This window comes from Pagrus pagrus (genome assembly GCF_965226575.1).
Source record: "Pagrus pagrus genome assembly, chromosome: 13".
Lineage (NCBI taxonomy): Eukaryota > Metazoa > Chordata > Actinopteri > Spariformes > Sparidae > Pagrus > Pagrus pagrus.
The window spans coordinates 25,539,819-25,558,792 of NC_140197.1; the positions used below are offsets into that span (position 1 = coordinate 25,539,819).

Sequence of the window (18,974 nt, forward strand, 5' to 3'; positions counted from 1 at the left end):
AAAAACAATACTGCCAATTATTAGTAACAATGTCGATGTGAATGTGTTTCAGAGACACAAAGAGACTGAATACAATCAGTGAATCAACAGAGTACATCTTTGTTAAACAGGTTCTTACCGAGCTTTTTTAAAATTCAAATGCTGTCCTGTTGTGATGCCCGTCTTCTATGCCTGGACGCTGTGGTGACACGGAGGGCCACTGTGACACTATCAGGGTCATGTAAGACAATCTCACCTTTTTTTTCCATTTGAATTTTAATTAGATTTTGTTAACAGCACCATTTTGCAGTAATTATTTATCACAGATGTAATTACACAGTCCATCACATTATCCACTAACCATCCTGAATAATGGACTTTGGAAAAAAAAAAAAAAAAAGTTCAAGGACATCAACTCAAGACAAGAGTCAAGAAGCAGCCCTTTTTTTCTTTTCTTTGATATTTCACTTTTCAGATTTCAGGTTCATTGATCGCATAGAAATCACACAGAAAGATAAACACGACAGGATAAAACACTTAAATTATTAGCTTCTCTATTAGACAGCACCTTAAAGTAAACCTTTTCAATTAACCTTACATACTGTGTAAATGACATGCTTCTCCACTTAAACAAGGTTTATTCCTTCTCACCGTGTCTGTTGTATATATAAAGTTACATGAAGAGGTTCACTTTCAATCACTTATTTTACAGTAGGTAGTTATTAAATGCCTTTATGGGTAAAGGTAAAGTGTATCAATAAATAAACCTATAAAACAGCCATAACATATGAGAAAAAATGTACAGTAGAGCACACATTCAAACAATTCTGCATTAAAATGTCTAAGAAGGATAAGACCTTTGTTATATATCCTGTTGAATTGTTTCAACAACGTTCAAACCCAGAGGAATCCACACAGTTTACTCAAGATAACAGTGTTTCCTTTGCTTGTCTGCCTCTACTTCCTGGATAGGGAAGTCAGCAAACAAGACTAAAATTAGCATAAATAAAACTTTTGTGGGATCATATGTGTTGATTTGCATCGACTGCCCAAGTGTTTATTCACGCCACTTGGCCAGATTAGTTTCCTGTAAATTAGCCGTAAGCTACTGAGCAATAGCACACATCGAGTGTGCATCTGTGTGGTAGGGTGAGACGAGGGGTGTTCGGTTGGTTTGCAATCTGCAACCCTACCACTAGATGACACTGAACCCTACACACTGGACCTCAACATTGGCGTTACTTTCCAACGTGCAGACAGCTCTTTGCTAGTAAAGGGATAAAGTTTGATGTTGAATTTCTTCCAGACTGATGAATAAACAGCTGCAAACATTGGCTATAGCTTATAAAGGTAACATAATAAATATAAATATTACACATGCAATTCTCTTATGTGTAGAAGGCAAATAACAAACTAAATAACTAGAAAATAATTAGTTCATTGTGAAACACAGTATAATAGTTATGGAAGTCAGGTCACAGCAACATTTTTCATTTTTCAAAGTCTTAATCTTGCTCTTTTATGTTTTGTCTTATCACTGTGTTTTATATTTCTTGTTACTGTTTTATGCTCCGATGTTGTATTTTGTGAGGCGTCTGATTTTATTGCATTTAATTTGCTTAATTTGTCTTTCTTCTACTGTAGGCTGTTATATTCTGTGAAGCGCCTTGTAACTTTGGTTTTAAAAGGTGCTATAGAAATAAACTTTATTACATTATTATTATTATTATTTATAGCCTTTTAACATTAACATACATTTACAAGGTACATAATTGTAAGAGAGAGAAACTCAACACATGTTAACAGCTGGAGTCACTAGCATAAACGTTATCTTATTACATTTGACAGGAGGGAAAAGAAACCCTGGCGTCTCCCCACTGTGAATGCTTTGTGAATGAGAAGAGCCGAACAGACGAGAGGATGGAAACAAGCCTGTTTGTCTGTGGTGGTGTGTGATATGGAGATACTGTAGGAAAACAGTCCATCAAAACTGTTCCTCCCTGGTGTGTTTTCATATCGTGCAGATTGGGAAGGTTTTCTTTTATGCAGGTGTTGAATAGGCCGAGGCTTGCGCAGGTATTTGTCTACTCTCTGGCAGGGCCAAGGGATTAGAGAGACAAGCACTGTGTTGCCATGGTTTCCAGTTCAGCTCTGCCTGCCTCCGACACCAAGGATAGTTGTTCTTTGTTGGCCTTCAGTATCACACCAATTGTAAGTGGGAGAGCTGAGGATAAACAAAAAGATCCTTATACAATAGAAAGACTGGTGGTGCGTCATTATATACAGTAAATTTGGTCCTTATGGCTGTCATCACTGGTATGTTTTACTACAAAAAAAAAACAAATGTGTGAGCAGAACATTTGGGCTATTCAGTTTTTTTCTTTATAAGGTGCCATCTGTCCTGTTCCCTGAGACTTAATGTAACAATAATACCACAAATGCCTCGACTGGGATAAAAAACTGGCTAAAACTGAACATAAAAAGCATCTTTTTCCTAAAGATTTCCTCTCAATGTATGAGCCTTTTCATTAGCATATAACACATTGAAGCCAAAATACCAAACATGGGTTTAAATAGCTTTGGGGAATGACTTTCTGTTCTCCTTATCATTGTGAATTGAATTTATTTACTTTTTAGCTGTGTGTCAAGAGAATAAGACATTCAAATTTAATTTGACAGCATTCATTTAACATTTTCACCATTCGGACGGAGGGAGCCGAGGATGAAACCACCGACTCTAAAATTAAGGGAAGCTCTACCTGCTGAGCCACAGCCACACCACTTCAAACCATTGTCACTTCTGACTCAACCATGAAATATGTCAAATAAAGTCACCAAATTATTTGATTAGTTGCACGCCGGTGGACTTTGTGTTGGCGAGATTTTCATTTTTTTTTGTGCCTCCGGTGCAGCCGATTTGCCAGAAACCCAAGGCCAGTGCTGCCTTTGAAAACCAAAGTCTTGGCACTGTCCAGAAATATGACATGATTCTTAAAACAGAAATTAGTGAAATACCGGTGTGCCTGATTGAGGTCATCTTTTATTGCAAATACAAATGCAATATCAGACCAAGATGAGCTCCAAAATTTCACTGATCTGCATAAAAACAACCTCAGCCAGACCACAAAATTTGCATGGAGACTGTGTTTCATTAACATCGGCCCCCAGCACACTGCACAAAATACAAGCTGGCCTTGTATTAACATGACAGATTGCAAGGTTACTGTATATAAACCATGATCAATAACTACCTGATCGTGGCAGCAATTCTCAAAGAGTACAATTTTATTCAAAACACAAGGATTCATACAGTAAATGGAAACACGTTAAACACCATACCATGTAATACCTGCTGTTCACAACACTAAATCTCTGGATCTCTAGAAGATTAGCCACGGATCACGAGTGTAACAAGATAGCATCAGCTACATGTACAAATACATGAGAATAATCGTGAACTTCAAGAGCCTGATTTTCATGAGCCGCTGGTGCATAACGAAGTCAACAGCACAAAGCATACAGAGGGAGAGAGAGGGAGAGAGAGAGGTCTTTGTTATTTTCTCACCTGTGCAGTGCCACAGAGTGAAAGGGTTGGATTAGGAGGAAAACTTTATCGGTGGGTGTGTTGGGGGTGTTCTTCTCCGTCAAGTACCAACTGCTTCTTCAACGGAGAGGTCAGCGTTTCTTCCCAGCGGGAAACTTACACACTTGTCCAGGAGGTGGGGAGTCGCATGGACCAAATGAGCTGCCAAGAGCAGATGGCGCTCCTTTTTTTAAGTTGATTTCACATTTGTGTAAATGTTTGTCACCATGTTTTCTGTTCAGAATGATGAACACGCTGAAAGTCACAAGATAACCACACTGTTGGTGCTGCTGCCCATTTGACAGCGGACCTTATGTCACGGATGCACACCAAGGTTTCATTAATCATGTTTTCATTGAATTGTCAACTAAAAAGCTGGTTTGGAGCGACTGGACAAACTACACAAGGAGTAGTTTTGTCAAAAGTTGGCATAATCGACAGAGACAAACCGCTTAAAGCATTTTGAATAGAAAAGTCTGGAACGCCAAAGATTGCAGTTTTATGACACATACCCCGTCCCTTCCCCCATAGCCGATTGTTGCTTTATCACAGCCAGTTGTGGTGTTGCACTAACGCAGGTACACAGATGAGATTAACGACAGTTTCAACTGATTTGGCACGGCTGCAGATGGACTTCTAATAGGCACTGAAGATGATGATATCACACCAGTGTACAGGATTACCATGGAAGGTGAGACATTAAACCTGAGGTTGATCAGGTGCTCTGGTCGGATGATCTGATGGCTTCATGTCACGGCACTCTGGATTGGATTGTTACATCCTCTCAACAGGTCAAGACTCTGCTGTCCACTTACATCTGAAGGAGAAAGGTCATTCCTTTGAGGACAACGATGTAAACACCTTGGCCAGAGAGGACAGATGGTGTAAAAGAGGCATTAAAGAATCCATCAACATCAAACTGGAATGACCGTCTTTGAACAGAGGAGGTGGCCTATGTCGACGACTCACACATGACCTTAACGACTCTGTAAGGACACTCCCACACAGAGTTTAAAAGTCTGCAACTCCTCTTCAGTTAGTCAGAACTGAAGAAGCCTCTTGGATGAGAGGTGAAACGTCTTCAAGAAACTGAAACAAGTCCAGTTGCCAACGATACAGCACTTAGATTTACCATGACCTGATGACTGAGAACCTTCATCAACATGTTCGCTACATCACAACTTATTCAGTGTCTTTTACAAAAAAAAGCCGGTAAAATGCATCGATGAAAAAACGCCTAATGTCTTTCCTCTCTTACCTCCTGGCTCTCTGCAGGGGCACAGGGTTCCCCTCTCCTGCTCCCTGGAGCACCAGCTCCAGTGGAGCCTCAGGAGCCTCCAGAGACCTACCACAGGAAGTGTGTCACCTCCGCTGCAGATACAAAGGAAAGTTCTCTATCTAAAATCAGACATCAACCTCCCACTGATCACACTCTCTTGCATTCTTACATATTTTTTTAATTAAACAAAACTTGATGACTCAAGCCCCGAGCCCTCAAACATTGTATTTTTAATCCCACACACACACACACACACACACACACACACACACACACACACACACACACACACACACACACACACACACACACACACACACACACACACACACACACACACACACACTAGAAAGGCACATGCTGTAGCAACTGTGTTGTCAGTATCTAATATTAGTTCCTACTTAACCCTGTTTGATGCATGAGCAAAGTTCACTATGTTGCTAGCAAACCTTGGCACGGGTCATCACGCTTGCAGCGAGGCTGGCTGCACTCATTACAGAGTAAACAAACCTGGAGGAGACAGCGTGGACTGAGGTGAAAGCAAAACTGAGCTGCTGTCAAGTTTCGAAATCTGCTGTGTGGCAGAATTTTGGGGCTCTGACAGATAAAGAAAAAGGCAACAAGACAACTGACAAGAAAATTGCATGGATTGTAAGGGAGTCTTGTCTTGGGGGAAATACTTCACACCTTTTACAAACACAGTGAAAAAATGTAGTTGCTGGTATATATGAGGAAACAAATAAGCGTATTTCCCAAAATGTCATATTATTCCTTTAAATACAACTGTACATGGTGTCCCAGTGACAACGTGCATTCAGCGTTCTCAAAATTACAATATATTGGTAACAATCATTCAACTCGACAGAAACTATAGGCAAAAAAGCATTTTATCCACCACAGCCGCCATGGGTTAAATGTTTTTAATGGTGAATAAAAGAGCAGAATAATCTGAGCTAATCTATCAAAGGAAATGCCTCAGGTACAGTTAAGAATGAAGTGATGTCGTGCCAAGTGAAGTTCTGCATGGATGCATCTGCATCACACGGACCCTGCAGCCACTAGGGCTCTGCTGAACTTTAAAAATAACAACTGCTGTAGTGCACAGGAGGTGCTGCTAGATCTGACTGTCCATCTCTGTGTAGAAATCTGAAGCAACACTGTAACATTTACAATCACCCTAAAACTAGACAAACACACCGCACAAAGAGCAAGTCAAAACATAAGCAGAGTGCAGACCTGTGAAAACTTGCAGATGAAGCAGAAGCACAACTCTGGGGAAGATTTGTCTCCGCAAATTAAATATTAAAAGGTATCTATTGTGTCATTTGGTGAGGATGTCTGAGTTAAAGGAGACATATTACTCTCATTTTCAGGGGAAAAACAAAATGCACAATAAGTCTCCTTGAATATTTGACTAAACCACAGTCTGATTATAGGATTAAAGACTGAAGATACATTGTATTGCCTGTCAGATGCTAAACCAAACCACTTTGTGCAAGGCTGCTTTCAAGTGAAGAAAAAGAAAAATGAGATAACAGAAAAAAAAGAGACATTTTCTTGAGGAAAATCAATTAACAGCGATGCTATAGCTCAAAAAATATTCTCCTTAATCCCTGAATCGATTTACATTCATCAAAAGAGAAATCAAACTGCGAGCTAGTGAGCTCCATTCTGCATGGTCAGTGGAGCTGCTATTACAGCAGCTATACAATTATTTAACCACCACCAGGCAGGTCAATTAAAGGAAGGGTTCATAATTTTTGAAAATCCATTTTGCAAAATCTGTTTTGCATTACTCACCCATGCTGCTGTCGCCGGACCGTAAGTGTCTCTGTATTCATAAGGCATAGTGGGAGCTCAGAGCGCTTGTGCTGCTGCCAAGGAAATGAACTAAATTCCATATGAGCCTGACATAATATAAAATAACATCCCAACTATCCTGTCAAGGACAAAATTTTAATTTACAGTTGGCAGCAAAAGGATTCCAAGGGGTGTTTTCACCAACAAATGTTGCGCCGAGTAAACATAATGATAAATAAGTGGAAACCTCCTGGGAAATATGAACATGTTTGTATAAAACAAGAGCCATAAAGCAGGACGATGGTGTCAGCTTCAAAAGCTCTGAAATTGCTGTTGAATTACTTTCTCCACAGACACACTGCGCCCCAGTTAGAAATTTTCCCTCCTCACTTTTCCCGCAGCATTCAACAGATGACAGCAGTAATGTAAGCACAACCAGCGAGTTGAAGGGGTCTCCCCAGTGTCTAATGTCCTGATGAGTTCATTCTGCACAGAATCATTACAGGGTTCAAATGTTAATGTCCGCATTAAGATGCTTTCACAAACCCAAGCACGGGGCTAAAATGACGTGTCACAAGAGCAGTAATTTCCCAGCAGACTTAGGGAAATATACGTCTGAATTAGGTTTCGCGGCATTGTTGAACTCGATTTATGTTCAACAGACACTTTTAAATAGAGAGGACGATGTGAAAAATAAAGCTAAGAACAGGTCATCCAGGTCACAGGACTCGCAGTGGAACTGCACTGACAGTGGATTTAAAATTAGCAAACCTCAGATGGGTTAAAATGTCTGAAGACTAAAAACTCGACTCCAAATTAGACTAGCAAAGCTGCTGGTGCACATCAGGCTGCTAAATGAAATGAATAGAGGTAATCATCGGAAACATAAAGCAGCGACAAGTAACTTTCAGTTTGTGTTGATTCTGGCGGCCCCTGTGGACAAAATCAGTATGAGCCACCTTTAATCTTTTTTTTTTTTTTTTTTAAACACAGCTGCTTGCAGGATTGCGAGTAAAGTCTATATTGGTAGCGCTCAGATCACCCTCTGAGGGAGCAACTGACTTATTTCTCAATATTCAGGAATTGGAATGGGAAAAAATATCAGTATATAATCAAAAACAATAAATTAAATGTGGAAAACACAAACACAAGTGTCAGTGTGTGAAATCAGCCAGGGTGAGGAAGTTCAGAGAGTGAAGAAGTTCAGAACAGCAACTCAATTCCTTCAAGGAAATTTATTGTGCTGCTGCAGCAGAGATCTCTGTCCTCCCTCAGGCCACACAAAACATGAATGACAGACCAAGCTCTCAACAAATACTGTGACCTCAGCTTCAATCAGACAAACTGTTTCACCTGTGTGTGGGTGTGTGTGTTTTGAGAGAAAATATAGTTCCCTTTGCTGTAGAGTATACATCTGCAAGGTTAAGATCCAGCACACAGCTTAATATTAATACAATAAGACTAAAACCCCTTGGTTCACTTCAGGATTGTTGTCAAGGCTACATATGAAAAAACAGTGCTGGTCAGTCGGTGCAGTGGCTCATTAGTGCTGAAGCTGCTTGTGTGAGCTGACACACAAAATGGCCGGTTCAATTTAATGTCGGAAGGATGCACGGAGGATCAATATACCTGCAGCTAATGAACACAAGAAATACACTAAAAACTTCACAGATGTATTCCACAAGCAGAAATCAAACATGATATTGCAGGAAAAGCAAATACTCAAGCGGCACTCCAGCTTCCTACTTCAAAGAATGGTGCATTTATAATACATGACAGTATCCTGAATTGATTCTTCAATTAATTTGTGGCGGCTTTGCAGACAGATTTAAACCATGCTGTTATCCTGTGGTGCAAAAAAGAGTACAATAAGGGCACAAGCTGCATGCAACTCGTCAATCACATTTTCTCCACTGGTAGGGAACCCTGGAGCCCAGTGCATCATGTTTTCTCCACTGGAGGGGCACCCTTGATGACACTAGATCATGTTTTCTCCACTGGAAGGGCACCCTGGAGGACACTGCATCATGTTTTCTCCACTGGAGGGGCACCCTAGAGGACGCTGGATCATGTTTTCTCCACTTGAAGGGCACCCTTGATGACACTAGATCATGTTTTCTCCACTGGAAGGGCACCCTGGAGGACACTGCATCATGTTTTCTCCACTGGGCGGGCACCCTAGAGGGCACTGGATCATGTTTTCTCCACTTGAAGGGCACCCCCGAGGGCACTAGATCATGTTTTCTCCACTGGACGGGCACCCTAGAGGACGCTGGATCATGTTTTCTCCACTGGAAGGGCACCCTGGAGGACACTGCATCATGTTTTCTCCATTGGACGGGCACCCTGGAGGACACTGCATCATGTTTTCTCCATTGGATGGGCACCCTGGAGGACACTGCATCATGTTTTCTCCACTGGATCATGTTTTCTCCACTGGACTGGCACCCACAAGGACACTGCATCACATTTTTTCCATTTTAAGGCCACCTTAGAGGGGTAGTGGGTGGGGGGGCTTGTATTTAAAAGTATAAGTAGAGATTCTTCTATTGTTTGTAATTGTAAATGTGTGTAATCGACCATAGTTAGTCTATCTGGGACCCTGGGAAGATTTTGCCTGAGGACCTAGTACACAATCTATTTTTTGTTTTGTATTTTGTAGACTCAACAAACATTATTAATTACACCTACATCTTTCTCTCCTGTCTCAGCTAGAACAGAGAACCTTGGATTCAGCATTCAACACTCTTCTTCTTGCTCAAAAATGTTATTTGTGTTGTTTCTGCTTTTAGCTTCACCCGTTAAAAATGCCCATAAAGTGTTATTGATGCATCGAAAACATGCATCACTGAAGTATTTCTTCCCCTGTTGTGTAGTCAGTTAGCCAGAGGATGGAAAACAGACACAAGATGGTTGAGCAGCAAAAAAGGGTTCAAACCTCCCGTAGCTTGAGGGTTTATTCATAGACAGTCTGGGGTCATATAAAAATGGAATTACAACCCATCCTCATCAGTTTCATGCATTTATTGCTCTTTATTGGAGCTCAGTGAAGTGGATCCACAGTGGATTAAAATGAGCATCCACCCCTTCCTATCTCCCTCCTCAGACTGGAACATGGATGCAGCCTTGCAACCACAAGAGTTATGAATAAATAATAAAAGAAAAAGCTTTGTAGGTGACGGCTCCAGGGAACGAGTCGAGCAGTTGCCTTGTTCACTTATGCCGCAGGCTGGCCCCTGCAACTATTTACCTACATGGGCACAGCTGTAATTAGTTTGTGACTCAGTGTTTTGTAGTGTTTTTATATGATGAATATGTAATAGTGTAGCTGACTACAATAGGAAGAATCTAAGCGTACCTCTCAGCATCATTTCTTTTTTATCACGACAACGGTAAAAAACATCCATTCTTGTAAACAGCAGCTGTGCCTAAAAAACAACAAATGAGATCAACATATTTCTATTAAAACCTAAATTAAAACGTTGACCAACAAATGTTGGAGTTAAGGTTTCTCCCTTCAGCAGGTGGGCTCTAACAAGCAACAAGAGTCCCGAGCATTTGAAACTGAACATGTTTTTCTTTGATCTTGTTGGAGAGACGATATTTTCAAGGAATTAATTGAGCCTTTTGGCGGAGTGAGTTACACACTTCACTCTTAAGGGTGAATTTGCCTCTAAATTGAGGCATGGGTCTTAAATATATGAAAGAACAGTTATACTATATGTAGGGTTGTTTAAATACTGTATATTTACAGTATTTAAAGAATATCTCAAATATCTGCCGACTTACCTAAAGCTCAGTTTGGTTACTGAAACCACTGACGACTAAAATGAATAACATTGATCATCTCGTTACGATCAAATGTTTTTCTGAGAAACCTTTGGTTCTGGCATTAATACTGATGCCACTTAACATGCATCACCCACCCAAACACTGTTGCAGACCAAGTACACCCCTTCATGGCAACAGCTCTCTCCAATGACAGTGGCCAACCCCTGCAGGACAATGTGCCCAGCGACAACACAACTGAATTCAAGGAATCGAGCTGGCCTCCGAATTCCCCGGATCACAGTCCGATTGAGCATCTGTGGGACGTGCCTGAACAAGTCTGATCCGTGAATGCCCCACTGTGGACTTGGCTCTGACCCACTGAGGCATGACGACTTCTGGGGCTGTCCGAAATTACCCAGCAGAACAATGTATTGTGACGACATAATCAATGTTTTTCACTTCACCTGTCAGAAATGGCAAAATTAAAAAAAACAATACAAAAAAAACTTGGGATTAGCGAGTGCACAACTATCTGTACTGGTTCAACCAACTAAATTATCTGTATCCGTGTTCATACTCACGATGTGCTCAAACTGGAAGCAAACAGAACTAGAAAAACATTTACTGAACAAGTTTTTATAACTTAAATAAATAAACTTAAGCTTCCCAACGAGGGAGCATTACCTATCACAATTACAGGTACTGACACATTCTAGGATATTGTACTCATAAACAGTGACAACCAGATACTTGCTTCAGCCAAGTAACTGCTCAGCCCTTGTTTTTAAGCACTATTTTAAGACATTTAATACAAATTAAATGTCCTGTGGTAGATGATCAAAATGTAACTGTGCGTCACGTCTGGCTGAGGACCTGCCTCGTGTCATTGGTGTCTTATTATATGTCTAACGTTTTTTCTATTAATATTTGTTCTCTTAGCCGTAATCTAAATAAAATTAGTGAAGCATCACGAAAATGTCTGAATATCAAGTCAACCATAAAAAACATTCTCACAACTAGCCTTTCTTGATAAGCCTGAAGGCCACTTGTGTAAGCAGCAGTAATCAATCACTGTGTCGGACAGAAACACCTTTGTTGTAATGTTTAATTTCCATTTGCCACAGGGTTCCTCTTTTTTATTAAACAATTACTTAACTATTTCTACGAGGCATACCTGTCATACTCTGAATCTTTAAGTAATTAAATTAAAAGCACAAAAACAGGACATGCCGAAGTCTAAAATAACTCTATTTTCACCTTGAACCAGTCCTTTGAAAAAGTCCTTGTTTCTGAGAATTCTCACATAGCTCTATGAACTGAGAAATAACATGCATACATATCTTTCATTGCACGTGTGTATTTGGTTATGTCTTGTCTACTTGCATGTGTTTTTCCTAAGTTGCAGCTTGTTTGCCCTTGTCAACAAATGGCACAACACAGGAGGGCCAACTCCTCAGGTCAAGACTCTGCTGTCCACTTACATCTGAAGGAGAAAAATCATTCCTTGGAGGACAACAATGTAAACATCTTGGCCAGAGGGGACAGATGGTTTGAAAGAGGAGTAAAATAATCCATCTATGTCAAACTGGAACAGCTGTCTTTGAACAGAGGAGGTGGCCTATGAAAATTACTTATCACCCACCTACTGCCGTACCGAGTTCCCTCCCCAGACAGCTTAACAACCATTCACACCTTGGCTCACCTAGCCTTAGCAACACACATGAGGGCCGGTTGGGTTAACGACCTACAAGTGGCCCTAACGACTCTGAGGCTGAGTTCACACGTATCCTTAACGACTCTGTAAGGACACTCCCACACAGAGTTCATAAGCCTGCAACTCCCCTCCAGTTAGTTAGAGCTGAAGAAGCCTCTTGGATGAGAGGTGAAACGTCTTCAAGAAACTGAAACAAGTCCAGTCACCTACGAAACAGCACCTGTTGGCCGACATACACATTTCATATGATGGTTAATAAGAAATGAACAGATGCAGCTAAAAGTGTGACAGTTTATGTTGAGTGTAACTATTCCTGAACACAATAGCCAGGATCCAGGAGGGAGCTTAGATTTTTAGGGAACAGGTAACACATTGTACTGTAGGCTGCACCTATGATTAATTTAATGCAGTTTTTCTTCGTCGCTCTCTCCAGCTGAGTCCTCTCCACATTCTCCCCTTTCACCCACTGACCCTGCTTTCTTACTGAGACACTGCTTCAGCACACCTGGCTGCTTTGTCCTGTGGATGTATTTGATCAACCACCATTTTTCTTCTCACTGATGACGATGCTGCTTTACTTCACAGCGCTGCCCTATTTCCAGGCCTAAGCCCCCTCGCCCTTGTAACACCTGCCTTGCAGTATTTGTCTTTGTGCTGACAGCGCCAGAGTCTCCGCTTACTGCTTTGTCACAGCATCTTTTGCAAGTAAACAAATTAATCATAAGTAGTTAACCACCTCCACCTTCTCTTCAGCAATATATGTGTCCTTAGTAACACTTGCTGCATAATAATCTCCCTTAATGAGTGATAAAATTCAGGTTGATTCGGGTTAATGGGAGTAAATGAACGGCATGTAAATTGAAACAATGCTGTGCCTCGTTTATAAAGTGGAGGTAATGCTTTATGATGGCATCATCATGAGATTTCTTTAACCTTCCAGTCGCACATCTCCTACTTCTTCTGTTTACATCTCCAGTTGGACAGAACAGGTCCTGTTCACATTAAGTGCTGCATATTTTAAATTGTGGCTACAAATTCATGGGAACTGCATACACTAAAACATCTGCTCTCAAAATAACTATAATCAAAGAAATCACACTCATTTTCAAGAAGATAATTTGACACATCTGCTTCAAAAATTGCTTCAACAAAAATGCAGTTTACTAATGGAGTGACTGAACTGAGCTTCTCAAAAGTAAAGACCTGAAGATTTCATAGAGATCTCCAGGTCTTGGCTCTCCTCCAGATCAGACCATGACACAAACACATTTTCGACCGCTGTTTGGTTGTTTGCGCTGAGCCATCTGGTCCTGTCTTGTCAAGGTCATGCACTACATCAAACGCGTCATGCATCTTCACCTGTAATCCCTGAGCCAGTTCCTTGGGATGCTAATGATGTTTTATGTTCATCATGTGGGTCATTGGTCTCACACTTAGATGAGCCATTGGTTTGACACTTACTAATGTTGAAACAACCTCTCAAACAATGGTTGTATGCTAAGATTAACTATTGGTTTCACACTTACAAATAAATGCCATCTCAAACAGTGGTCTCGTGCTAAGATTATCCAGTGGTTTCAGGCTTACACATGTTAAAACAGCATCTCAAAACAGTGATCTATTTTTTGGGCCACTTGGGGGACAGTAGCAACACGTTGTTAACAAGACTTAACCAGCACTTATTTTGTTTTCTGCTTTTTTGGTCTCCACCAACTCTTGAGAGAAACATCTGTATATTTAGCTGCGAGTGCTCCGCTGTGTCGCTAACTAGTTGCTAAATGTGTCTGTCTCCTGTTTGATGCCGAGCAAGTGTACAGTGAGTTTTTAGAGCTTCTTCACTGAAAACAGCCGCCTGCCTACAGGTTCAGATAATAATTCCCTGTATGGTTCCCTCTCTACAAAGGAAACTCTTTCCCTTTGTCACATGGCTTTCGCATTGTTATTTGATACTTAGTTGTTTTATTCAATTATAGCCACTTTAACCATGCGACAGATCAGAGAGCAAGCATATGTGTCAGTCATACAGTAGCCAGTTTTGGAGAGGCACTGATAATTGGCCTATTTCTCAGGTTAGAGAACATGTTGCCAGCTGACAGTTATAGTATCTCTCACCTCATATACTCTGGTGCACTCAGCTCCCTTTACCTAACATGTCATGCACATTCTCAACTGTTGGGATGAATATTTCATCTACAAAAATATCAGCTCAGACAGGTTTAACCAGAAAGAACCTTAACATATTCGTGGACAAGAAGTGAAAACACTCCCACTCATCGCATCGCTGTCACATAAGTAGGTTTTTACCAAGTGGGTTGAAAAAACTGTCTAAAAAGAGGGCAAAGTGGGTGAAGCAAAGTGTGCTTGGCCTCCTAATGACAGCTGCGAACATGTCAGGTGCATTTTTAACTTCTACCTCTGCAACTGCTTGAGGAATAAATGTGAATAAAACGCATTGCAGATTGTGCTCATTGTACATGTGGCAAGCTGCAGGTTTTATAGCACAAGTTAGCTATCCATCCAGCCAGCCAGGATTTCAATGCAGATATACACACAAGGTGAAACACCTTGGTGAATCTTCAGTTCAGGGGCTTACTGTACTGCTCACATGGTGTAAACAGACTTTCGGTCATTTACAATGATGCCATGAGGGAGTTTATTTTTTTGTAATGTGTTTCTCAGCATAAATGTACCCACATGTGAGGCAGTGATAAGCAACCTTATGTATAAAGGTATGTGCAGATTGGATAAGGGAGAGAACCGTATAATTGATTCACTGCTACATCCGACTAAAAGCTGCTGTACAGGCTGTACATGCGACAGTCTCTGATGGTGGAGGCTGTTTGTGCATTTGATGCTGGAGTGTTTAATTGCGATGCTTGCACTGTGGCCTGGTGTATTTAGAGTGGTGGAAAGTAAGCTAGTACATTTACTCAAGAGCGCGACTGAAGTACAGTTTTAATGTAGGCCTACTTGCACTTTATCTGTGTATTTCCATTTTCTGCCATTTTATCTTTCAGCCCAGTCTCACTCCAAAGAATGTAATAGACCCGCCAATCAGCCGGAGGTCGGGTTGATTTTCACAGGACTGGTGGTGACTGCTTTTAGGGAATAGTTACGTTAAGCTAAACTATGATCTTTTCCTAAACCTAACCAAGTAGTTTTGGTGCCTTTATTTTGAAAATACAACTGGATGTAGCATGTTTGTTATAGGAAGCTCGACCCTGGAAAGACCGAGTTGTTTTCACAGATAGACGAGGCTTTTTGTGGCTCCAGAGTAAGCTGCATGTAATTTAAATATCCTCCAATGATGTCACTCAGTGGCTAAATTGCATTCTGGGTAATGTAGAAAAACAGTCCACTGGTCAACCATTGCAGTCTTATAACACTGTTGGGCTCATTATGGACAGTTTATAAACAAATTGTCAACATCGATACAGCAGAACCAGAGATATCGTTTTTTCCTTCCTTCACTACCCACAATGCAACTGGAAGCAATTTATTAGATTACACGCAGCTTGCTCTGGAGTAGCATACGCAGTAGTACTCCCCGAGACCTGTAAACACACTTGAATGTGTAAAATTGGTGGAGTTACCCTTTAAGTACATTTTTGAATGCAGGATTTGTTCTGCTCTGCGGTTATACTACCTTTACTTCAGTGAAAGCTCTTCTTCCACCACTTTGTATGCATGCATACTTTTGATATATTTTGTGAGTTATTTGGGTGTTTAAAATTTTAATGCGAGTCACTGGTCTGAAATAGATCAAATTGACTGAGAGATTGAAAATGTGGCCCTGTAGCCCTTTGAGACGTTGCATGAGGTCCTGGGAAATACAAATAAACCTGAATTGGCTCATTGACTTTCTTGGCTCACTGTTCAATACGTGTTAGAGTGTATATAAACCATACAAACGCACAAGTACACACATATAGACATTTTTGTACTTCTCTACATGTGAGTATTTACATTATTCATTCTTTTACCCTCACGCCAGAAATATATTGTATGTGTAGGCTGAAATAACATGTCATATCTGTAGTGACATCATACCAATCATAATGAAAATACAACAACAACCCAGATACACTGTATGGCTAAAATAAGACCCTTATAAATCAAAGCTGGTCTACAAATATAAGCGGAGGTATTTATAATTCAATGCGATTGCTCAGTGAGGTTGTGAAATGCAGTTGCCAGTGCCATTTTACATCAAACTCATCATATGCCTGCAATGGACCATGCAAGCATCAAATGAGGAGTGTTAAATGATGCACGTCAATCACAGCCTCTGGTTATTAACTGACTGTAAATATTTGCTCCAAGAATTGGGCTTTAAGTAAACAAAGGGGAATTCTCAGAGCAAATGGGATCGCTATCTGAATATGTTCTGCATGACACTTGCAGAGGTAATCTGCAGAAGCACCCAGTGGCATCTGCAGAACGTCCCTGAAAGCCATTTGGGAGCAGTATGGTAAATATGACTGATACCAACACAGGAAATACATTTTTCATGTTGATTCACACTATTACAGCAATGGACGCCTGTGTTTGTGCCCCGGAGTCATTAGGTTTTTTCTTTGCCATTAAATTTAGCTCATCTGGTGTTGAGTTTCAAGTGTGTTGCAGTTTAAATAATGCGTGAGTCAGCTTGGTTCTTTGTAGAAACCTTTGACGATATAGATCAGATGATGATTAGATGATGAAACATTCAAGTAAGCCGTGTATAAATTGGTCTGTTGCAGCACTCTACTCTGTACTAAGCATAGCAGCAGCAGTATCGGCAACATGTTGAATGTTATTGCATCAAAAAGATGAAAATATATAAAAGAAAATGTGTAATAAATAAAGATTACATAACAGAGAAATAGAGCATGAAAAGAGCACATGGGGGAGAAAATTGCATAACATCTGCAAAAAAAAACCTGCTTGTGTGTTAACATTATCCCATTATCATTCTCATTATCAGCTCTGCAGGAAGCTACGCAAATTAGCCGAAGTGTGTCTGGAGGTGTGTTCAGAAAATACACTTTTCTGTCCATTAATATATTGAGAAAACCTCATTTAGACAGAAAAACCACATATGCGACGGTTCATTTAACAATCACAGACATATAGATGTTAAAAGCACATGCCTCGTGTAGGCAGAGCTGTGTAGAGTAGCCATGAGCACAACGAGTCCATGATAGTCAGCATGTGCAGCCATATCCTGCCTCAGCACCCTCGTGGCTGGCGGAGGCTGGGGCCAGTCGGGCAGGAAGCTGTGTACAGTCTGAAGTCTGATGGCTGTCGGCACAAAAGAGCGCCTCAAGTGCTCTGTGCAGCAGCCGGGAAGAAAGTGCTTTGTAGCTGGATCAGCACACACTGCAGGGGGTGGCAGGTTTGTTATGTGGTGTGAAACAAGTGGTTCTGGATTCAGCAGTGATGACACACACTCCCCTCTGTGTACCTCTTGGCAGACTTTAAATAACACACAACAAACCCCTGGCATATGTGGCATCAACATATTCTGACCAGGTGCGGAGCAGGGGTCTCACTGTAGACGTGATACATGATTTTGGAATGGACCGTAGAACAAACTGGATTTGGGGATTTTTTTCTCCAAAATGTGCTCAGTGACTCTCTTTTGATCCAACTCCATTTCTCTCACACACTGTTTCTGCTGGCTTAGCTTGCCTGGTGTTAAAAAACATACTGTGCTCTGCCACTTGGCAGTACTACCCTATAAGAGACAGCAACAAAGGACTGGAAATACTGTGTATTAAAGGATAAGGCTGGTGATAGACTGTCTATATTTTTTCTTATTGTCAATAAATCCCATTTGAAGATTAAAACCAACTTGTCATACCAACAAATATTACCTGTGTATCTGCAGTGTGATGTAATAATTCTTGCATGTCAGAGATCTCCACTGTTTTTCAAAAAACAGTAACAAAACTAGAAGTCAACAGCCATGCTAGTCACTCTGTGAGGGCAGTCCCTCTTCATCAGAAAAACAACCATATAGGTCGACTGTGAAAGCAGCTTATCACAACCCATAATTACCTTTACTACCTCTGGTGGTTATACTTATTATTACGGTAGTAAAGGAGGAAGTCAGGGAAAGGAGTATAACGAGCACTGTGAGTTATATTGACATAATAACATTGTTAAGTTAACGTCACGTTACATAGCATAATTTATGTAATGTAGGTGTGTTTTTAATTTAATCCAAACCAGGATGTTTTCCTAAAGCTAACCAAACTGTGACGCTGCAACAGTCATGTTGTTACAGGAAACAGTGTATATTTTAGTTTGGGAGTCACCAGCAAATGACCTATTCAGCTTTTAGGATGAGGATATGTTGTCCGTGCCGTAGATTTTCATTGTTTTTCAAAAACCTTTAACAAGACTAGCAGTCTACAGCCATGCTAGAGACTCTGTGAGGCTGTACTGTAAGCTAAATAGCATGGCAACAACAGAATGCTAACATGTGGCTGTTCAGCAGGTATATAATTGACCAAGTTCAGCAGTTGAGCTGAGGATGATGGGAATTAGTTTTGAGGGTATTTGAGAAGTCAGATTCTGTAAATACTCACTAGAGAACCAATCATTTATTAATCCGCAGTGGAAATAGTTCCCAATAAATGCACAAGTTACTCTTGTTTGAGTCGTATTTGCTAAACTGACAGGGCCCAGCTTTTTTATAAGTTTGCTGAGCATTTTTTAGTTATGCAACTACAGATTGGTGACCAGTTTTTAAGGATTTATGTCTTTAGAGACAACTCAAAACATTACAGGAAGAACAGGTCGGATAATATCAGCCTGGCACTAAACTCATTTGTTTGCAGGCTGTTAAAGATATGTCATAA

General features: G+C 40.7%; 1 long non-coding RNA gene across 1 annotated transcript in view; it reads right to left on the reverse strand.

The window, feature by feature from the left end:
• Window positions 1-245: 245 nt before the first annotated feature.
• The window catches only part of LOC311267370, a 52,150-nt gene continuing 33,421 nt past the window's right edge, over window positions 246-18,974 (reverse strand). The window contains exons 2-3 of the long non-coding RNA XR_014623828.1: window positions 4,821-4,933; window positions 246-2,203 (exon numbers count right to left, since the gene is read on the reverse strand). This is a non-coding gene — a long non-coding RNA (uncharacterized lncRNA). The remainder of the gene's footprint in view (window positions 2,204-4,820; window positions 4,934-18,974) is intronic.